We start from the raw sequence: 19302 nt of genomic DNA, 5'->3' as shown, positions 1-19302 counted from the left end.
TGTTCCAGTCGGTTTATGTGTTTCCTCCTCTTCCTCTCATACCCAAGGTGCTGAGAATCGTAAGAAAAAGTGGAGTGAGAACAATACTCATTGTTCCGGATTGGCCAAGAAGAACTTGGTATCCGGAACTGCAAGAAATGCTCACAGAGGACCCATGGCCTCTGCCTCTCAGACAGGATCTGTTGCAACAGGGGCCCTGTCTGTTCCAAGACTTACCGCGGCTGCGTTTGACGGCATGGCGGTTGAACGCCGGATCCTAGCAGAAAAAGGTATTCCGGATGAGGTTATTCCTACGCTAATAAAGGCTAGGAAGGACGTGACGGCTAAACATTATCACCGTATATGGCGAAAATATGTTGCTTGGTGTGAGGCCAGGAATGCCCCTGCAGAGGAATTCCAGCTGGGCCGTTTCCTTCACTTCCTACAGTTGGGAGTGACTTTGGGCTTAAAATTGGGGTCCATTAAGGTCCAGATTTCAGCCCTATCCATTTTCTTTCAAAAGGAACTGGCTTCTCTTCCTGAAGTTCAGACGTTTGTAAAGGGAGTGCTGCATATTCAGCCCCCTTTTGTGCCACCAGTGGCACCTTGGGATCTTAACGTGGTGTTGAGTTTCCTGAAATCACACTGGTTTGAGCCACTTAAAACCGTGGAGTTAAAATATCTCACGTGGAAGGTGGTCATGCTATTGGCCTTAGCTTCGGCTAGGCGTGTGTCAGAATTGGTTTTCCATATGGACAGGGCAGAATTACGGACGCGTCCGCAATTTCTGCCAAAAGTGGTGTCATCTTTTCATTTGAACCAACCTATTGTGGTGCCTGTGGCTACTCGTGACTTGGAGGATGCCAAGTTACTAGATGTAGTCAGGGCTTTGAAGGTTTATGTAACCAGAACGGCTGGAGTCAGGAAAACTGAGTCGCTGTTTATCCTGTATGCATCCAACAAGCTGGGTGCTCCTGCTTCAAAGCAAACTATTGCTCGCTGGATCTGTAACACGATTCAGCAGGCTCATTCTGCAACTGGATTGCCGCATCCAAAATCAGTAAAAGCCCATTCCACAAGGAAGGTGGGCTCTTCTTGGGCGGCTGCCCGAGGGGTCTCGGCATTACAGCTTTGCCGAGCAGCTACTTGGTCGGGTTCAAACACTTTTGCAAAGTTCTACAAGTTTGATACCCCGGCTGAGGAGGACCTTGTGTTTGCTCATTCGGTGCTGCAGAGTCATCCGCACTCTCCCGCCCGTTTGGGAGCTTTGGTATAATCCCCATGGCCCTTACAGAGTCCCCAGCATCCACTAGGACTAGGACGTTAGAGAAAATAAGATTTTACTTACCGGTAAATCTATTTCTCGTAGTCCGTAGTGGATGCTGGGCGCCCGTCCCAAGTGCGGACTTCTTCTGCAATACTTGTATATAGTTATTGCTTAAATAAGGGTTATGTTATGGTTGCATCAGGGTTATCTGATGCTCTGTTGTTGTTCATAATGTTAGCTGGGTAAGTTTATCACGAGTTATACGGTGTGACTGGTGTGGCTGGTATGAGTCTTACCCTGGATTCACAAAATCCTTTCATTGTACTGTCAGCTCTTCCGGGCACAGTTTCCTTAACTGAGGTCTGGAGGAGGGACATAGAGGGCGGAGCCAGTGCACACCAGTATTCCTAATTCTTTCTTAAAGTGCCCTGTCTCCTGCGGAGCCCGTCTATTCCCCATGGTCTTTACGGAGTCCCCAGCATCCACTACGGACTACGAGAAATAGATTTACCGGTAAGTAAAATCTTATTTTTACACCTTACAGCGGACAGATTCCTCTTTTTACACATTACGGCAGACAGCGTCCCCTTTTTTACACATTACGGCAGACAGCGTCCCCCTTTTTACACCTTACGGCAGACAGCGTGCACTTTTTACACATAACGGCAGACAGCGTGCACTTTTTACACATAACGGCAGACAGCGTCCCCTTTTTACACATAACAACAGACAGCGTGCCCTTGTTAAACATAGCGGCAGACAGCGTACACTTTTTACACATAACGGCAGACAGCGTGCCCTTGTTAAACATAGCGGTAGACAGCGTGCCTTTGTTACACATAACGGCAGACAGCGTCCCCCTTTTTACACACGGCAGACAGCGTGCACTTTTTACACATAACGGCAGACAGCGTCCCCTTTTTACACATTACGGCAGACAGCGTGCCCTTGTTACACATTACGGCAGACAGCGTCCCCCTTTTTACACATTACGGCAGGCAGATTCCCCCTTTTTACACATAGCGGCAGGCAGATTCCCCATTTTTACATATAGCGGCAGGCAGTCCCCCCTTTTTACACATTGCGGCAGGCAGATTCCCCCTTTTTACACATTGCAGCAGGCAGTCCCCCGTTTTTACACATTGCGGCAGGCAGATTCCCCCTTTTTACACATTGCAGCAGGCAGTCCCCTATTTTTGCACATTGCGGCAGGCAGTCCCCCGTTTTTACACATTGCGGCAGGCAGTCCCCCATTTTTACACATTGCGGCAGGCAGATTCCTCCTTTTTACACATAGCGGCAGGCAGTCCCCCATTTTTACACATAGCGGCAGGCAGTCCCAACAAAGAAAGAAAGAGACAGAAAGAATTATACTTACCCTCTCCGGCGTCTCCGCTGGCTCAGGCTCCTCGGTGCAGCGTCAGACGATTCCCGGGCTGGAGAGAAGGAGGAGGAGGGAGGTGGAGGAGGGAGCCGCAGCAGCGCTGTGTCATTGGTGGAGGCGCTGCTGCTGCTGCCCCTCTGCTTCACTATAGGCTGTTCTCGGAAGACAGCCTATAGTGAAGCAGAGGGGCAGCAGCAGCGCCTCCACCAGTAGCAAAGCGCTGCTGCGGCTCCCTCCTTCGGCTCCCTCCTCCTCCTTCTCCCCCATGCCGCTGCTCCTCTCCTCTCTCCGGGCGGCTGTGCGCTGCGGGCAGCGGTTGCCCGCAGCGCACAGCGGCATGTAATGAGTCAGTTTGACTCATTACATGCTTTGGGCCCCTGGACAGAGGCGGGCCCCAGTGCAACGCACTGGTTGCACTGGCGGTAGTTCCGCCTCTGGTCACGGTTGTAAATATAAATGAGTGTTTAAAATTTGGTAAATCAGTAGAGATGTAAATTTGAGGCTTCTTAATGTAAGTAAATATTAATCCATGGTTCTTGGCGTTACCCGAGGAGCACCCGTAGCAGATACGGTAAAAAGTGGCAGGACCATTTTTGTAGTTTATTAGATGCTACACACTGGTGGTGCAATCCAAATTTTCATTCAATTGTCCGTTTGGGTGTTCTCGTTCACGTAACGCAAGCCACGCATCGGTTGTGACATTATGTTAACCCCCTTTTCATCCCTAGAGGGGAGGTTTATTAACATTCTAATTACGTAGTTTTCCTATTTCCTACCTGAAGAATACCTATGTTAAATTTCAGCCTCCTAACATATTGGGAAGTAAGAGAATTAGTGATGAGTCAGTGAGTGAGTGCTTTTGTATTTATATATATACAGTATAGATTTACAGCTCTGGCTAGTACTGATATGCACCAAGAATTGTCAAGGTTCTATGATATTGTCAGACAAATTAAAGAATCTCAAAGATAAAGATAATCAGAAAGAATTGTGACTTCACCATTTCTGATTTTGCTCATCTATTAAACAGCGAATGACCAATTAGAGTGTGATCAAATTTCTGATATTGAAGGAAGTATAGTGATACGCCTCTGCTTTCCAAAAGGGGGGCAGTAATTCTATTGCTTCATTGTCTACAGCACTTGGTATTCCCAAGAGGTCTCCCATCCAAGTACTGACCAAGCCCAACACTGCTTGGCTTCCAAGATCAGATGAGATTGGGCATATCCAGTGCGGTAAAGGTAAGAATATAGTCGAATACTGCCTACGTTTATGAATGAGAGAGGGTGTAGAGGGAAGTTATATCAGAAAGGTGACTGAATATTATGTCAATTGGTTAATATCACAGATCTGATTTAATTCAACGTACGAAAAGAAGTGAGGTAAGTGAGAAAAGACAAATAGAGTGGTAGACTTCTGCTGTCCAAATGACAAGCCCTGTTACTTTAAATAAGCATTGCAGAGCATGTTTCCAAGCATGGAGGAGAGAGTATACATGGAAAGAGAGTACTGAGTAGTGGTATACAAATGTAAATATCCTTTTTTAAGGTGCTCAATGTATAGCAAAGAGAACCTTTTTTAATCATTTACCAATCACTCCGTACGTAGACAAGTTTACACAGTACGGTATCCTCAGTATTTGATTTTTATGCACTTCTTATATAGAGGACAGACTGGTTATAATTTCCATATATACAGTAGGAGGAATGCTCCTCAACTGATGGTACACAGAACTGTGAACAACAACTAATGTAGTAGCAAGATGGATATACCTATCTTAATATCCACCATATGCAGTGTCGGACTGGGGCATGAAGGGCCCACGGGGGGGATGTAGTGGTAGGGGCCCATATTTAGGGGTGTGGCCACGCATCACATTAGAGAACCATTAAGCCATTAGAGAACGCATGGTTTGGGCCCCTTAATAAATATAATAAGATTTTAAACCTACTGGTAAATCTATTTCTCCTAGTCCGTAGAGGATGCTGGGGACTCCGTAAGGACCATGGGGTATAGACGGGCTCCGCAGGAGATAGTGCACCTAAAAAGAACTTTGACTATGGGTGTGCACTGGCTCCTCCCTCTATGCCCGTCCTCCAGACCTCAGATGGAGAACTGTGCCCAGAGGAGATGGACAATACAAGGCAGGATTTAGCAATCCAAGGGCAAGATTCATACCAGCCCACACCAATCATACCATGTAACCTGGAACATACATAACCAGTTAACAGTATGAACAAAAACAACAGTAACGGTTCTAGACCGATGTCAACTGTAACATAACCCTTATGTAAGCAACAACTATATACAAGTCTTGCAGAGTTTCCGCACTGGGACGGGCACCCAGCATCCTCTACGGACTAGGAGAAATAGATTTACCGGTAGGTTTAAAATCTTATTTTCTCTTACGTACTAGAGGATGCTGGGGACTCCGTAAGGACCATGGGGTTTATACCAAAGCATCCAATCGGGCGGGAGAGTGCGTATGACTCTGCAGCACCGACTGAGCAAACGCTAGGTCCTCATCAGCCAGGGTATCAAACTTGTAGAATTTAGCAAAAGTCGCCGCTCGGCAAAGTTGTAAAGCCGAGACGCCTCGGGCAGCCGCCCAAGAAGAGCCCACCTTCCTAGAGGAATGGGCCTTAACCGAATTTGGTACCGGTAATCCAGCCGTAGAGTAAGCCTGCTGAATCGTATTACAGATCCAGCGAGCAATAGTCTGCTTTAAAGCAGGAGCGCCAATCTTATTGGCCGCATACAGGGCAAACAGAGCCTCTGTTTTCCTTATTCTAGCCGTCCTGGCTACATAAATCTTTAAGGCCCTGACTACGTCCAGGGATCTGGAATCCTCCAGGTCACCGGTAGCCACAGGCACCACAATAGGTTGATTCATATGGAATGAAGAAACCACTTTAGGCAAAAATTGCGGACGTGTCCTCAATTCAGCTCGATCCACATGAAAAATCAAGTAGGGGCTCTTGTGTGATAGAGCCGCCAATTCTGACACTCGCCTTGCTGATGCTAAGGCCAACAACATGACCACCTTCCAAGTAAGAAATTTCAACTCAACCTTGTTAAGCGGTTCAAACCAGTGTGATTTTAGGAACTGCAACACCATGTTCAGGTCCCATGGTGCCACTGGTGTTAGGTTCCTGGTGCTCAGAACAAGGGAGATGTTGCATAGTGAGTCCTGAGCAGCAGAACGTGACGCTGAAATAAGGTGTGGTGTGGAAATGGGAAGGAAATAGTCCCTAGCACCCTACCTCCGTTGTCTTACCCGTGTTGTCAATTCACGCTTGCAGGACTATGGTTTCTTGGGCCCATGGCAGCCGCGTTTGAAGGGCGGATTAGGTCTGCCAACTCCGATGCCCCCTCAGGTCTTAAAGAGAGACAAAGCGTGAACTGAGACAGGGTAATAACAAGGGGCCCTCTAACTGAAACAACCAAAGCCAGGGGCTACTAACTAGCCTAAAACTAAATGTATGTGCGGCTTGCCGCCAAAGGAAAAGAACAACAAAGGAAATGCTGACCACACGCCGACACAATACTTTTGTGTACCGGCGGTGACAGCATAAGCAGAACCCTCTGCAAAACACCAGTGACAGATACAACCAAGGAATACAGCGGCCTAGGCCGACGGACGCGGCAGAGCCGCTACTCGCGGAACCGGTACAAATACTGGCAAACGGACAGGAACCCCCAATGCTGCTGACACAGACTCTCAGAACTGGAGACAGGCAGAATCCCAAACGACAGACCGGTGAACACCAAGAAGCCAGAAACTCGACCAGGCATAGGCAAAGCCACAGGACTTCAGGACAGGAACGCTTCACGGCAGGACACGGGATCAGACACAGGAATCGACACAGGGACTGACACAGGAATCGATACAGGAAGCAGCTAGACTGACACTGCTAGACAGGAGCTCAGGAACTGGCAGGAACAAGCTTAGAACTCAAGCACTCTGGAAGACTGGAAACCTAGAAATATCACCAGCGTCTGTGAATTGCACTAAGCCAGCATATAACAGAGAGGCCTAATTAATTATGTTGTGCAGCTGCCCCGTTGCATGACTCCAAACTGACAAGATGCAATTAGCGGACAGGTGAGACCAACCACATGGAAACAGGCTGCAATTACACAGACTCACCACTGACAGCAAACAAATATCTTCTAAACCAGAGCAAAAGGAAATCCTGGCCTGCAAGAGAACTATAAACATAAAATAGGAATGAACCACTACCTGTGGTTCATAACAGTATCCTCTCCTTAAGGGTGAGCTCTGAGCACCCCATGACACCCACGGGGAACATAAACAGAAGTATAACATAAAATACATAACCAAAATGAAACATAGGAATTAACCACAGCCGTGGCTCATAACATTACCCCCCCCCTTGAGGAGGGGGCAAAGGACCCCAAAATTCAGACTATCCAAAACAAGGGATACAAAAAAAAACCTGACACACTGGTCTAACAGATAAGAAAACAGAAACAAGCTGTAACAACAGCTTGTAACAGTGCCCTCCCCTTGACGGTGGCCACTGGACACAAGACAAGGAAAAAAATAATCTTTTTTTTAATTTTTTTTATCAAGGCAAGAGTCAAAAATTATTTATTTTTCTTCTTCTTCTTCTTTTTACAAAGCTCTTTAGGTCTGACCAAGGTAATTCCCCAAACATTGTCTGAACTGATGGTACCACCCAGCAAGGCTGCGTTCAAATCAGAGATAGGTTTCTTACCCTTGGGAGCTGAACTTTCAGGCAAAGTACTCCTATTAGAAGAAGAAGACAGAAAAGCACATCCTGCAGTCAAAACAACGGGCTGAGACTCTTGTGCCGAGTTTACAGTATTTGGTGGACTCTCAGCAGACAAGACGGGTGACTTAGAGGAACCTGAACCAATTTCTTTGGAACCATATCTTTTAATAACTGCATCACTGAATGCTGGGGGATCCTGAAGAATGGGATCTTCAGCTTTCATTAGGCTGGTCGCCCACTCAAAAGGCTCTCCTCTAAAGGAATAAATCAAATAGAGCACAAGGTTCTCTGAAGTGATGCCCAGAAATGGTCTAGACAACATAATGATGTAATAGTGTTTGTAAAGCGCCAGAAATTGGACTAAGTCCCCATCAAAGATTATGGATGTTGAGATATCAACAGAGTCAGGATCTGTTTCCTTCCCATCTGACTGACTGGAGTGCTTTGCTAGGACCTGGTCACTATTGACCTTACTCAAGGCTGAGACTCTCTGAACCCCACCTGGGGCAGTGACTTTCTGAACCCCACCCGGGGCAGTGACTTTCTGAACCCCACCCGGGGCAGTGACTTTCTGAACCCCACCCGGGGCAGTGACTTTCCGAACCCCACCCGGGGCAGTGACTTTCCGAACCCCACCCGGGGCAGTGACTTTCCGAACCCCACCCGGGGCAGTGACTTTCTGACCCCCACCCGGGGCAGTGACCTTCGGGAACCCCGCTGGGGTCAGCACCTCGGATTCTTTTACTGGGACCGAGCCGTCGGCCTCCCCCACTGGGACCGAGCCATCGGCCTCCCTAACTGGGACCGAGCCATCGACTTCCTTCACTGGGACTGAGCCATTGGCCTCCCTCTCTGAGTCGATAATTATCGAAACTTCTCCCGGGACTATGACTTCCGGGACTTTTGCTGAAGCTATAACCTTCAGAACCTCCACAAATGCTATGCCTCTTAAGTTCTTTCCTGGGGAAGCGGCCTCTAGACCCTTCTTTGAGGCTGCGTCTCTCGAGACCCCACTTGGGGATATTACTTCAAAGATCCCTTCTGGGGTTATACTTCTCGAGTTCCCTTCTAGAACTATGGTTTCAGATACTCTTTCTGGGGTTGCGCTTTTCAAGTCCCTACCTGGGGTAACAGCTTCTGAGACCCCTTCTGGTATGGACACCTGAGCTATAAAATTTGATGTCCCTCTATAACCTAGAGCATCGGGTACCGCACCAGCACTCTGGGCATCGGATACCGCTCCAGCACTCTGGGCATCGGGTACCGCTCCAGCACTCTGGGCATCGGGTACCGCTCCAGCACTCTGGGCATCGGGTACCGCTCCAGCACTCTGGGCATCGGGTACCGCTCCAGCACTCTGGGCATCGGGTACCGCTCCAGCACTCTGGGCATCGGGTACCGCTCCAGCACTCTGGGCATCGGGTACCGCTCCAGCATCCTGAGCATCGGGCACCGCTCCAGGACCCTGGGCAACGGGCACCGCTCCAGGACCCTGGGCAACGGGCACCACTCCAGGACCCTGGGCATCGGGCACCACTCCAGGACTCTGGGCATCGGGCACCACTCCAGGACCCTGGGCATCGGGCACCACTCCAGGACCCTGGACATCGGGCACCACTCCAGGACCCTGGGCATCGGGCACCACTCCAGGGGTGTGCAACTCTGCTTGAACAGGAAAATCAAGAGAGGAGAGAAACATTCTCTTTTGATTCCTGAATCTATAATGGGGCTCCCTTGCCCAAGGACCCCAATTATAGGACAGAGAGCTTTTTAGTGTGGGTTGTGTGACAAGTACCTCTGCCACAGTAGAGACAGGAGTGGGTCTTGTATCCTGACTCAGCTTGGCCAGAGGGCAAGACTTGTCACCACACTTTGGCTTGCGCAACTCACAGGTCTGCAGAAAGTGGCCTAAACCCCCACAATATAGACATAAGTTTAAGTTTCTGCGACGCAGACGCTCCTCTTCTGAGAGCCTGGGCCGCAGAAAACTTTTAAACCTTTTCTCTTCAATTAAACCAGAGGATTCTCTTGTCACCATACTGTGAACAAGAGTCTCTTTAGAGATAGATGTACTCTCAACGACTTCTGGCAAGATGAGCAAGATTTTAGTCAGAAGGATTTGCAGTTGCTTTAAGGATTGCTGCAAAACTTCTAGTCGCTCAGGTTTCAAAGCACTGAAAGCAGAGTTCAGGGCTGAGAGAGATGCCTGCAGGGCTTGCATAGTAGACATAGGAGGATTTAAAACTAGACAAGACTAGACAAGGCAAGACTAGACAAGGCAGGACTAGACAAGGCAAGACTGAATTTTTAAACTAGACAAAACAAAACTGGATTTTTTTATTTTTTTTTAAATACCGGACTGGATTCTGCACACTGAGTTCTAGACAGGACTGGATTTCTAAACACCGGACTGGATTCTGCACACTGAATTCTAAACAGGACTGGATTCTAAACACCGGACTGGATTCTGCACACTGAATTCTAGACAGGACTGGATTCTAAACACCGGACTGGATTCTAGACTAGACACTGGACTGGGCCAAAAAAGAAAAAAGTTTTATTTCTTTTTTTGTGGTATGGCTGGTGATAATGTTAGATTCCTGGTGCTCAGAACAAGGGAGATTTTGCGTAGTGAGTCCAGAGCACCAGAACGTGACGCTGAAATAAGGTGTGGTGTGGAAATGGGAAGGAAATAGCCCCTAGCACCCTACCTCCGTTGTCTTACCCGTGTTGTCAATTCATGCTTGCAGGACTATGGTTTCTTGGGCCCGTGGCAGCCGCGTTTGAAGGGAGGATTAGGTCTGCCCAACTCCGATGCCCCCTCAGGTCTTAAAGAGAGACAAAGCGTGAACTGAGACAGGGTAATAACAAGGGGCCCTCTAACTGAAACAACCAAAGCCAGGGGCTACTAACTAGCCTAAAACTAAATGTATGTGCGGCTTGCCGCCAAAGGAAAAGAACAACAAAGGAAATGCTGACCACACGCCGACACAATACTTTTGTGTACCGGCGGTGACAGCATAAGCAGAACCCTCTGCAAAACACCAGTGACAGATACAACCAAGGAATACAGCGGCCTAGGCCGACGGACGCGGCAAAGCCGCTACTCACAGAACCGGTACAAATACTGGCAAACGGACAGGAACCCCCAATGCTGCCGACACAGACTCTCAGAACTGGAGGACAGGCAGAATCCCAAATGACAGACCGGTGAACACCAAGAAGCCAGAAACTCGACCAGGCATAGGCAAAGCCACAGGACTTCAGGACAGGAACGCTTCACGGCAGGACACAGGATCAGACACAGGAATCGACACAGGGACTGACACAGGAATCGACACAGGAAGCAGCTAGACAGACACTGCTAGACAGGAGCTCAGGAACTGGCAGGAACAAGCTTAGAACTCAAGCACTCTGGAAGACTGGAAACCTAGAAATATCACCAGCGTCTGTGAATTGCACTCAGCCAGCATATAACAGAGAGGCCTAATTAATTATGTCGTGCAGCTGCCCCGTTGCATGACTCCAAACTGACAAGATGCAATTAGCAGACAGGTGAGACCAACCACATGGAAACAGGCTGCAATTACACAGACTCACCACTGACAGCAAACAAATATCTTCTAAACCAGAGCAAAAGGAAATCCTGGCCTGCAAGAGAACTATAAACAGAAAATAGGAATGAACCACTACCTGTGGTTCATAACAGTATCCTCTCCTTAAGGGTGAGCTCCGAGCACCCCATGACACCCACGGGGAACATAAACAGAAGTATAACATAAAATACATAACCAAAATGAAACATAGGAATGAGCCACAGCCGTGGCTCATAACAACTGAAGGCACAAAAGGGGGCTGGATGTGCAGCACTCCCTTTACAAACGTCTGGACTTCTGGAAGAGAAGCCAATTCCTTCTGAAAGAAAATCGAGAGGGCCGAAATCTGTACCTTAACCGAGCCTAATTTCAGGCCCATATCCACTCCTGTCTGTAGGAAGTGGAGAAAACGACCCAGATGAAAATCTTCCGTAGGTGCATTCTTGGTCTCACACCAAGACACATACTTTCGCCAGATACGGTGATAATGTTTTATCGTCACCTCCTTCCTAGCCTTTATTAAAGTAGGGATGACCGGGGGCGTGGCTTGGACACTGGCCTGAACAGTCACGCTGGGCTGGAGCTCCTGAACATAAAAGCTCTAAAATAGCCAAAATCTCCCTATATTTGCCTCTGTTGGCTCCTGATCCCCCCCAGTGAGCTGCTACCTGCTGGGGGCTGCCCGGAGTGACCTCCGGTAACGTTGGGAGCTGAACTCTGCAGTTCCGAGATCGGGGCCTACACAGCTTCCAGAAGCCGGGGCCTCGATTTTGGAGACAGCCCGGCGCCGAGCTCCGGGACCCGTTCGCGGCCGCGGCGGGACCCGCCGGACCTCCTGTGGGCTCACAACACTCAGCCTGAGCGGCGGAGACCCTCCCCACACCCTCAGGTACCTTCTAAATACCGCTGGCTGCCTCCCTGTGCACGCTAAAGCCAGAGGTAGTGAAGTCTCTGGCCTGATGATTCTGGCGGCGGCCATCTTGGATTTCTCCTAACAGCTCCTGAGATCACAGGCAATACAACACAGAGTTACTACATAGCTGCTCTGTGACATTCTCTGAGCCCACCTATCCTGCATGCTCTATAGCTGCATCCACCTCTACCTATTGAAGACATATAATAAGCTGTTGATTGCAACCTCAGCAATACTTTCTGCAAATTAATTCTACCTTACCATACTAAAAAAAAAAAAAAAAAAAAAGGTACATTTTAAAGAGCAACATTACTTTTGAACTGTGCCCTCTCATACTAATCTTTTAAGCTCGGTCCAGTGCTTTCTTATCATCAATACCGGGCTTGAGACGACCCTCGTCTCTACACTCCTACAGATCGTTGCAATGTGACCCCTGATGTGGGCCTTTTCCACCCAGAGTCTTACCGTTTAACATGGGAATACGTTTTAAAACAGGCATCCTACCTACTTTATAACACACTAGCCTAGAGGGACCCGACTGCTGCATCACTCTCAGATTATTCATTTTCTCTCCATTTTTTTTTTTTTCTCTTCCATTATGGCACCTAGAAAAACAAAAGGCACACTGCCCCCTAGGGTGTCCCTTCCGATCAGGAAACAACATCAGACATCCCCGTCACCACGAGGAGTGTCGGCCCCTTCCGCAAAAAGCCCCTATTCACCTAACCTGTCCAGCTCGCTTTCAGTGCCGGACGTGGACCCGAATTCTGATGCTCCCCTAACTGTGAAGACCCTCTGCCAGGTCCTGAAGGCCTTCAAATCGGACTTAACGCACGATCTCACAGCTGCTATACGTGAAGTCAAAGTTGAGCTGACAGCCATAGGGGATAGAACCGACACTCTAGAGCGCAAAATGGAAGAACTGGTGACGTCGCATAACGATCTTATCACAGCTCATGACCAACAACAAAACGAGCTGGACACATTTAAAAACAAAATGGCAGATATGGAAGATCGTTCCAGACGGAACAATATTAAAATACGTGGAATACCCGATTCGGTCGACAACTCGGATCTAACTGAATATGCCATGGCCCTGTTCCGCAAACTGCTACCTGGAACACCTGATGCGGAACTACTAATCGACCGAATCCATCGCCTTCCTAAACCTCGGTTTATCTCCAACTCCTTACCTAGAGATACGTTACTCCGGGTACACTTCTTCACCGTTAAAGAACGTATTCTCCAAGCTACTCGAGCTGCAGAGAACTCCGACACCCTGGGAGGATTACAGTTGTTCCCGGACTTCTCAGCACTCACCCTCTCTAAGAGACGCAGTTTAGCTCCGATCACTTCCGCCCTCCGGGCCCAAGATATCAGATATAGATGGGGCTTTCCAGTGAAGCTGATTGTCTCCTATGACGGCTCTTCGTTTACCATATCAGACCTGGAAGCCGGAGCAAAGTTGCTCGAGGACTGGGACATCTCGGTGAAACTACCATCCTCGCAGGAGAGACGTCCCCCACCTCGCTCGGAATGGGCCACTGAGTGAACGCACTACGTAAATAATGAACGTTCAATCATGCCTTTCTTTATTTAGTTAGAGATGCTGACTTTATTACATTTCTGTTTACTGCTGCATTTCTGGTTATAGAATCCCTCTGGGCGAGTTATATCTTCGCCCTGCTAGTTACCATAGTTAATACTCTCCTATATAGATGGGACTGTTCAGTTTACTTCCTAGTTTACCTGTTTATCTGTTTAAGGGCCTATTTTTATAGTACACGCTGATCACTCCCGACGGAGGAATTTTCGCTAGCAAGATAGGCCACACCAATTTAGGCTCCGTTTATGCCTCTCTAATATTTGTTTATTTCCCTCGTCCCACCTATGTTAAGAAGGAGATGTGTATTTACTTTCCCTATGCATTAGATATTTGTCTTACACTGACTCTGGGTGGACTGAAGAGTCCGCCTGCCCCCCGTTTATCTACTGCATTTATTTTTCCCCTGCAGTAGCCATGCAGACCCGATGTACTGGGTCGGTTTACTTTTCCTCCCCCTTTGATTCACGATTTTTGAGTCTGTTGCTCCTTTTACTCGTTTTTTCTATCCCCCCCCTCCCCCCTCCCATCAGGATGGGATGCCGTCACTTGCATAGTATTTTCACTGAATAATTATGGTTAGTATTCTTTCATTGAATGTGAAGGGTTTAAACTCTCCCAACAAGCGGAGACTAGCCTTATCTTCCTTCCATAAGTATAAAGCTGATATAGTCGCCTTACAGGAAACTCACTTTTCCTCCCACAACCCCCCTGTAATGAAAGATCACAGGTTCCCTATAGGATATTTCGCTAACGGCCCCTTTAAAAGAAATGGAGTAGCTCTGCTGTTTAGAGATAATGTTCCTTTTACTCTCCACTCCCAAATTGCAGATAAAGCAGGCCGGTACTTGATTCTCACGGGTGTGCTGGAAAATAGATCTGTCACTATAGTCTCTCTATACGCACCTAACTCGAACCAGGTGGCCTTTATTCGGAAGCTCTGCTTGCTTATTCAAAAGGTCCGGGTCGGCTCCCTAATCCTCCTAGGAGACTTCAATTTAGTATTAGATCCCAAACTTGATAAATCGTCCCAGCCCTCTTCATCTACATCTAAAACCCGCCCTGGCCCCTCATTAGCGCTACGCAATATCTTAGCGGAGTTCGACCTATATGACATCTGGCGCATCCGCAACCCCTCAGGTAGAGATTACACATTCTTCTCTCCGGTTCACAATTCATACTCACGAATTGACCTTGTGTTATGTGATAAATGGACCCTACAGGATTCTGGTATGGTCGACATTCTCCCTATCACCTGGTCAGATCACGCTCCAATTTATTGGAAATGGCACATTAAATCTGCTCCCATCCCCCCCAGATCATGGCGATTCTCCCCCCATCTATTACACGACACGCTGGCCAAAAAAATTATCTCTGATTGCATGTCCCTGTATATAGACACTAACTCCCCTTCAGATACCTCTTTACCAAATTACTGGTGTGCGTTAAAAGCAGTTGTCCGTGGTTCCGCTATTCAGGCGGGAGCTACGCTCATAAAGCAAGCTAAACAACTCCAACTAGATCTGGAGCAGAGACTTAAAATAGCTGAAGATAAGAATAAGAAACACCCCACTCGGCTTTTGCGTAAGGAACTATCTGACATTCGCAGCCAATTACAAAAACTTTTGGTTTTTAGAACCCAAGCAGCCATGAATAGACTACGCCAGAAATTCTACTTGGTAGGTAATAGACCCGGCAAAATGCTTGCCCGCAGACTTCGTGCCCAACGAGCTCGCAATAGAATTAAACACATTCTCTCCCCTGCCGGCTCTAAGCTTGCCAACCCTCTTGATATCGCTAACCAATTCGCGAACTACTACACTAAATTGTATAATTTACATTCGGACCCCCTCACATCCCAGCCTACTCCTGACACCATACAAGCATTCCTTTCTTCGGTCAACCTTCCCACCCTGACCCCTGACCAGTTAGATGCCTTAAATGCCCCTTGGACCGCACTAGAGGTCGAAGCCACGATTAAATCCCTCCCAAAGAATAAGGCCCCTGGCCCCGATGGGTTTATTAACGATTTTTATACTTCCTTCACAGATCGCCTCTCCCCCATTTTGACTACTCTGTTTAATGATATAACTAGTACTGGTACCTTCCCTAAGGAAATGCTGGAGGCACGGGTGGTAGCTATTCCCAAGCCTGGGAAAGACCCTGCTCACTGCCACAACTACAGACCAATTGCATTGCTTAATAGTGATGTTAAGCTCTATGCTAAAATGATAGCATCCCGACTTAGTGCTTACCTACCAATGTTGATTCACCCTGACCAGGTTGGATTCGTACCTGGAAGACAGGCCTCTGACAATACCCGCAGGGTCTTCAATTTGATCGATAGGGCCTCTGACTCAGAGGGATTTTTGTTACTCTCATTGGATGCTGAGAAGGCGTTCGACAGATTAAATTGGCTGTATATGCGTACCGTTTTAGTTAAATTTGGCTTCTCAGCCCAGATCCTGGCCTCAATTTTAGCATTATACACGCTACCGTCAGCAAGGGTACTCAGCAATGGATTCCTGTCGGACGCCTTCCCAATTACTAATGGAACCCGCCAGGGATGCCCCCTTTCACCTTTGATTTATGCTCTTAGCATTGAACCCTTGGCGGCTAAAATCAGAGCAGATGATGCTTTTCCCGGCCTGGCCCTTGGGGGACTCTCCCATAAGTTGTGTCTCTTTGCCGACGACGTTCTTCTCTTTGTATCTCGACCCTCTTCTTCCCTCCCGAACTTACATTCCATACTACACGACTTCAGTGAGGCCTCTTACTACAAACTGAACACAACTAAAACTGACGCTTTACCTGTTCACCTACCAGATACACTCACGACTGCTTTACGATCTCAATACCCATACAACTGGAAAATTAACTCACTTACGTACCTAGGGATACATATTCCCCCTACCTCATCTACTGTTTTCGATTTAAATCTCCCTCCCCTGATACTCACTCTCCAGACCCTGACATCCTCATGGCTCTTATATGAGATATCCTGGCTGGGTCGGTTGGCTGCCTTTAAGATGTCCCTATTACCCAAACTTATGTATTTATTTCGCACTATACCTTATACTTTTCCCAAACATTATCTCGATAAATGCAGAATCGTCTTGACAAAATACCTGTGGAAATCGCACCCTCCAAAATTAGCACACGCTAGAATGATACTCCCTCGACACAGAGGTGGTCTCGCATTACCCGACCTAAATATGTATCAGGAAGCATGTGTGCTTGCACAACTGAAATCTTGGAACTCCTCCAATCCCATATCCTTGTGGGCCCACATTGAGGATGTCAGCTGCACAAGATATCCATTAGCAGATTTGTTGTGGACTCCTAAAGCCCTACGTCCCAATGACATGACCACCCTCCCCTCTACAGCTTCCTCTTTACGAATATGGGATAGTTTGATGAGTAAAATTCCTAGCATCGCTACCCCATACAATGCCCTTTCACTTAAAGCAATAAGTAAATTGATTCCCAACCTACATATTTCTACATGGAATGCATGTAATATTCATACCCTTGGAGACTTACTAGACGGTACTGCCTTCCTTTCATTCCCCCAATTGCAGGACAAATTCCTCCTCCCGAGTACTGAACTATTTCACTACTTCCAAATCAGTCACTGGTTTAAGAGTCTACCTACTGTACAAACCCCCCCCAGCTCTCTAGCTCAGTCTATCCGATCCCGCGTAGGAATGCCTACATCAACAAAAGATATCACTTATTGGTACAATACACTCATATCATTGGTCCCACACCAAAAGTCTAATGCTCAGAAGCGTTGGGAGAGGGACTTGAATATTTCCATAGCAGAGACACAATGGGAGCAGTTATATCGATTAACATTCCGCATGTCACGCTGCTTAAACCATTCAGAAATGTATTTTAAACTGTTGAATAGGTTATACCTGACCCCGGACAGACTGCACACATTTTGGCCCTCCTGCTCACCATTATGTTGGAGAAATTGCGGAGAAATAGGACATTTGTATCATATTTTTTGGACATGTCCGCTCCTCCAATCTTTCTGGGCAGAAGTATTTACGCTGATAAATAAAGTGCTGTGTCTATCCTTAAGCCCATCCCCAACCTTAGCTCTCCTACATATGTACCCACTAGAGGTTTCAGCCTCCCAAAGATACGTATTGGGACATATTTGTATAGCAGCTAGGGCAACCCTGGCCCAGGCCTGGAAACAAGCGGTAGTACCCCCTGCTCTAAAAGTATTTCATAAGGTTCATTTCCACTATATCATGGAAACGGAATGTGTGCCTTATTCATCCTCAGCTTCCTCTCCCATTATGCGATGGTTCCAATGGCATGAATACGTTACGGAGGGGGAAGGTTCTGCTCTCATATCACACCCAGGGAAGACATCCCCTATACAATTTAGCCTGAATGAGGAATCTGTTACTCCTTGAATGTTCCATTTCCCATGCTATCCCTTTTGATTTGTACTAGTGATTATGTCTATACGATATCAATTGCCTCCCTTATAGAATTGACCTAGCCCTGCATACTCTTATATGTTAATATGGCTAGGATACCTGAATACCTACCTAGTACTATGTTAACTATCTCTCATGTATTTTGTATTTCATTTGACGTGTACATCCCTCCCCACCCGGTTTTTTTTTTTTCTGTACCCCCCCCCCCCTTTTTCTTTGTAAATTCATATAAAAAGCAATAAAAATTATTGAAGTTAAAAAAAAAAAAAAAAGTAGGGATGACCTCTTCCGGAATACCCTTTTTTGCTAGGATTCTGCGTTCAACCGCCATGCCGTCAAACGTAACCGCGGTAAGTCTTGAAATACACAGGGCCCCTGCTGCAACAGGTCTTCCCTCAGAGGAAGAGGCCAGGGGTCTCCTGTGAGCATCTCTTGTAGATCCGAGTACCAGGCCCTTCGAGGCCAGTCTGGGACAACGAGTATCGTCTGTACTCTTCTTCGTCTTATGATCCTCAACACTTTCGTGATGAGAGGAAGAGGAGGAAACACGTAGACCGATTCGAACACCCACGGTGTTACCAGTGCGTCTACTGCTACTGCCTGAGGGTCCCGAGACCTTGCGCAATACCTCCGAAGTTTTTTGTTGAGGCGTGATGCCATCATGTCTATTTGAGGGGTTCCCCAAAGACGTGTTACGTCTGCAAAGACTTCTTGATGAAGTCCCCACTCTCCTGGATAGAGATCGTGTCTGCTGAGGAAGTTTGCTTCCCAGTTGTCTACTCCCGGAATGAAGACAGCCGACAGAGCGCTTACATGATTTTCCGCCCAGCGAAGAATCCTTGTGGCTTCCGCCATCGCGACTCTGCTTCTTGTCCCACCTTGGCAGTTCACATGAGCCACTGCTGTGACATTGTCTGATTGAATCAGAACCGGTAGGTTTCGAAGAAAACTCTCCACTTGTTGAAGGCCGTTGTAAATGGCCCTGAGTTCCAACACATTGATGTGTAGACAGGACTCCTGGTCTGCCCAAAGACCCTGAAAAGTCTTTCCCTGTGTGACCGCTCCCCATCCTCGGAGGCTCGCGTCCGTGGTAACCAGGATCCAGTCCTGAATCCCGAACCGGCGACCCTCCAGTAGGTGAGCACTTTGCAACCACCACAGGAGGGACACTCTGGTTCCCGGGGACAGAGTTATTTTCCGATGTAAGTGCAGATGGGACCCTGACCACTTGTCCAGAAGGTCCCATTGAAAAATACGTGCATGGAACCTTCCGAAGGGAATGGCCTCGTAGGCCGCCACCATTTTTCCCAGAACTCGAGTGCATTGGTGAACTGACACCC

At 47.7% G+C, this 19302-nt stretch overlaps 1 pseudogene; it reads right to left on the bottom strand.

Moving 5' to 3' along the window:
• Nucleotides 1-3760: 3760 nt before the first annotated feature.
• Nucleotides 3761-3879, bottom strand: LOC134971180 (5S ribosomal RNA; annotated as a pseudogene).
• Between the last annotated feature and the right edge of the window lie 15423 nt (nucleotides 3880-19302).

This window comes from Pseudophryne corroboree, chromosome 11 (genome assembly GCF_028390025.1).
Source record: "Pseudophryne corroboree isolate aPseCor3 chromosome 11, aPseCor3.hap2, whole genome shotgun sequence".
NCBI classification, from domain to species: Eukaryota; Metazoa; Chordata; class Amphibia; order Anura; family Myobatrachidae; genus Pseudophryne; species Pseudophryne corroboree.
Note: the sequence above shows the minus strand (reverse complement) of the source record. Positions and strands in the feature narration are given on the sequence as shown.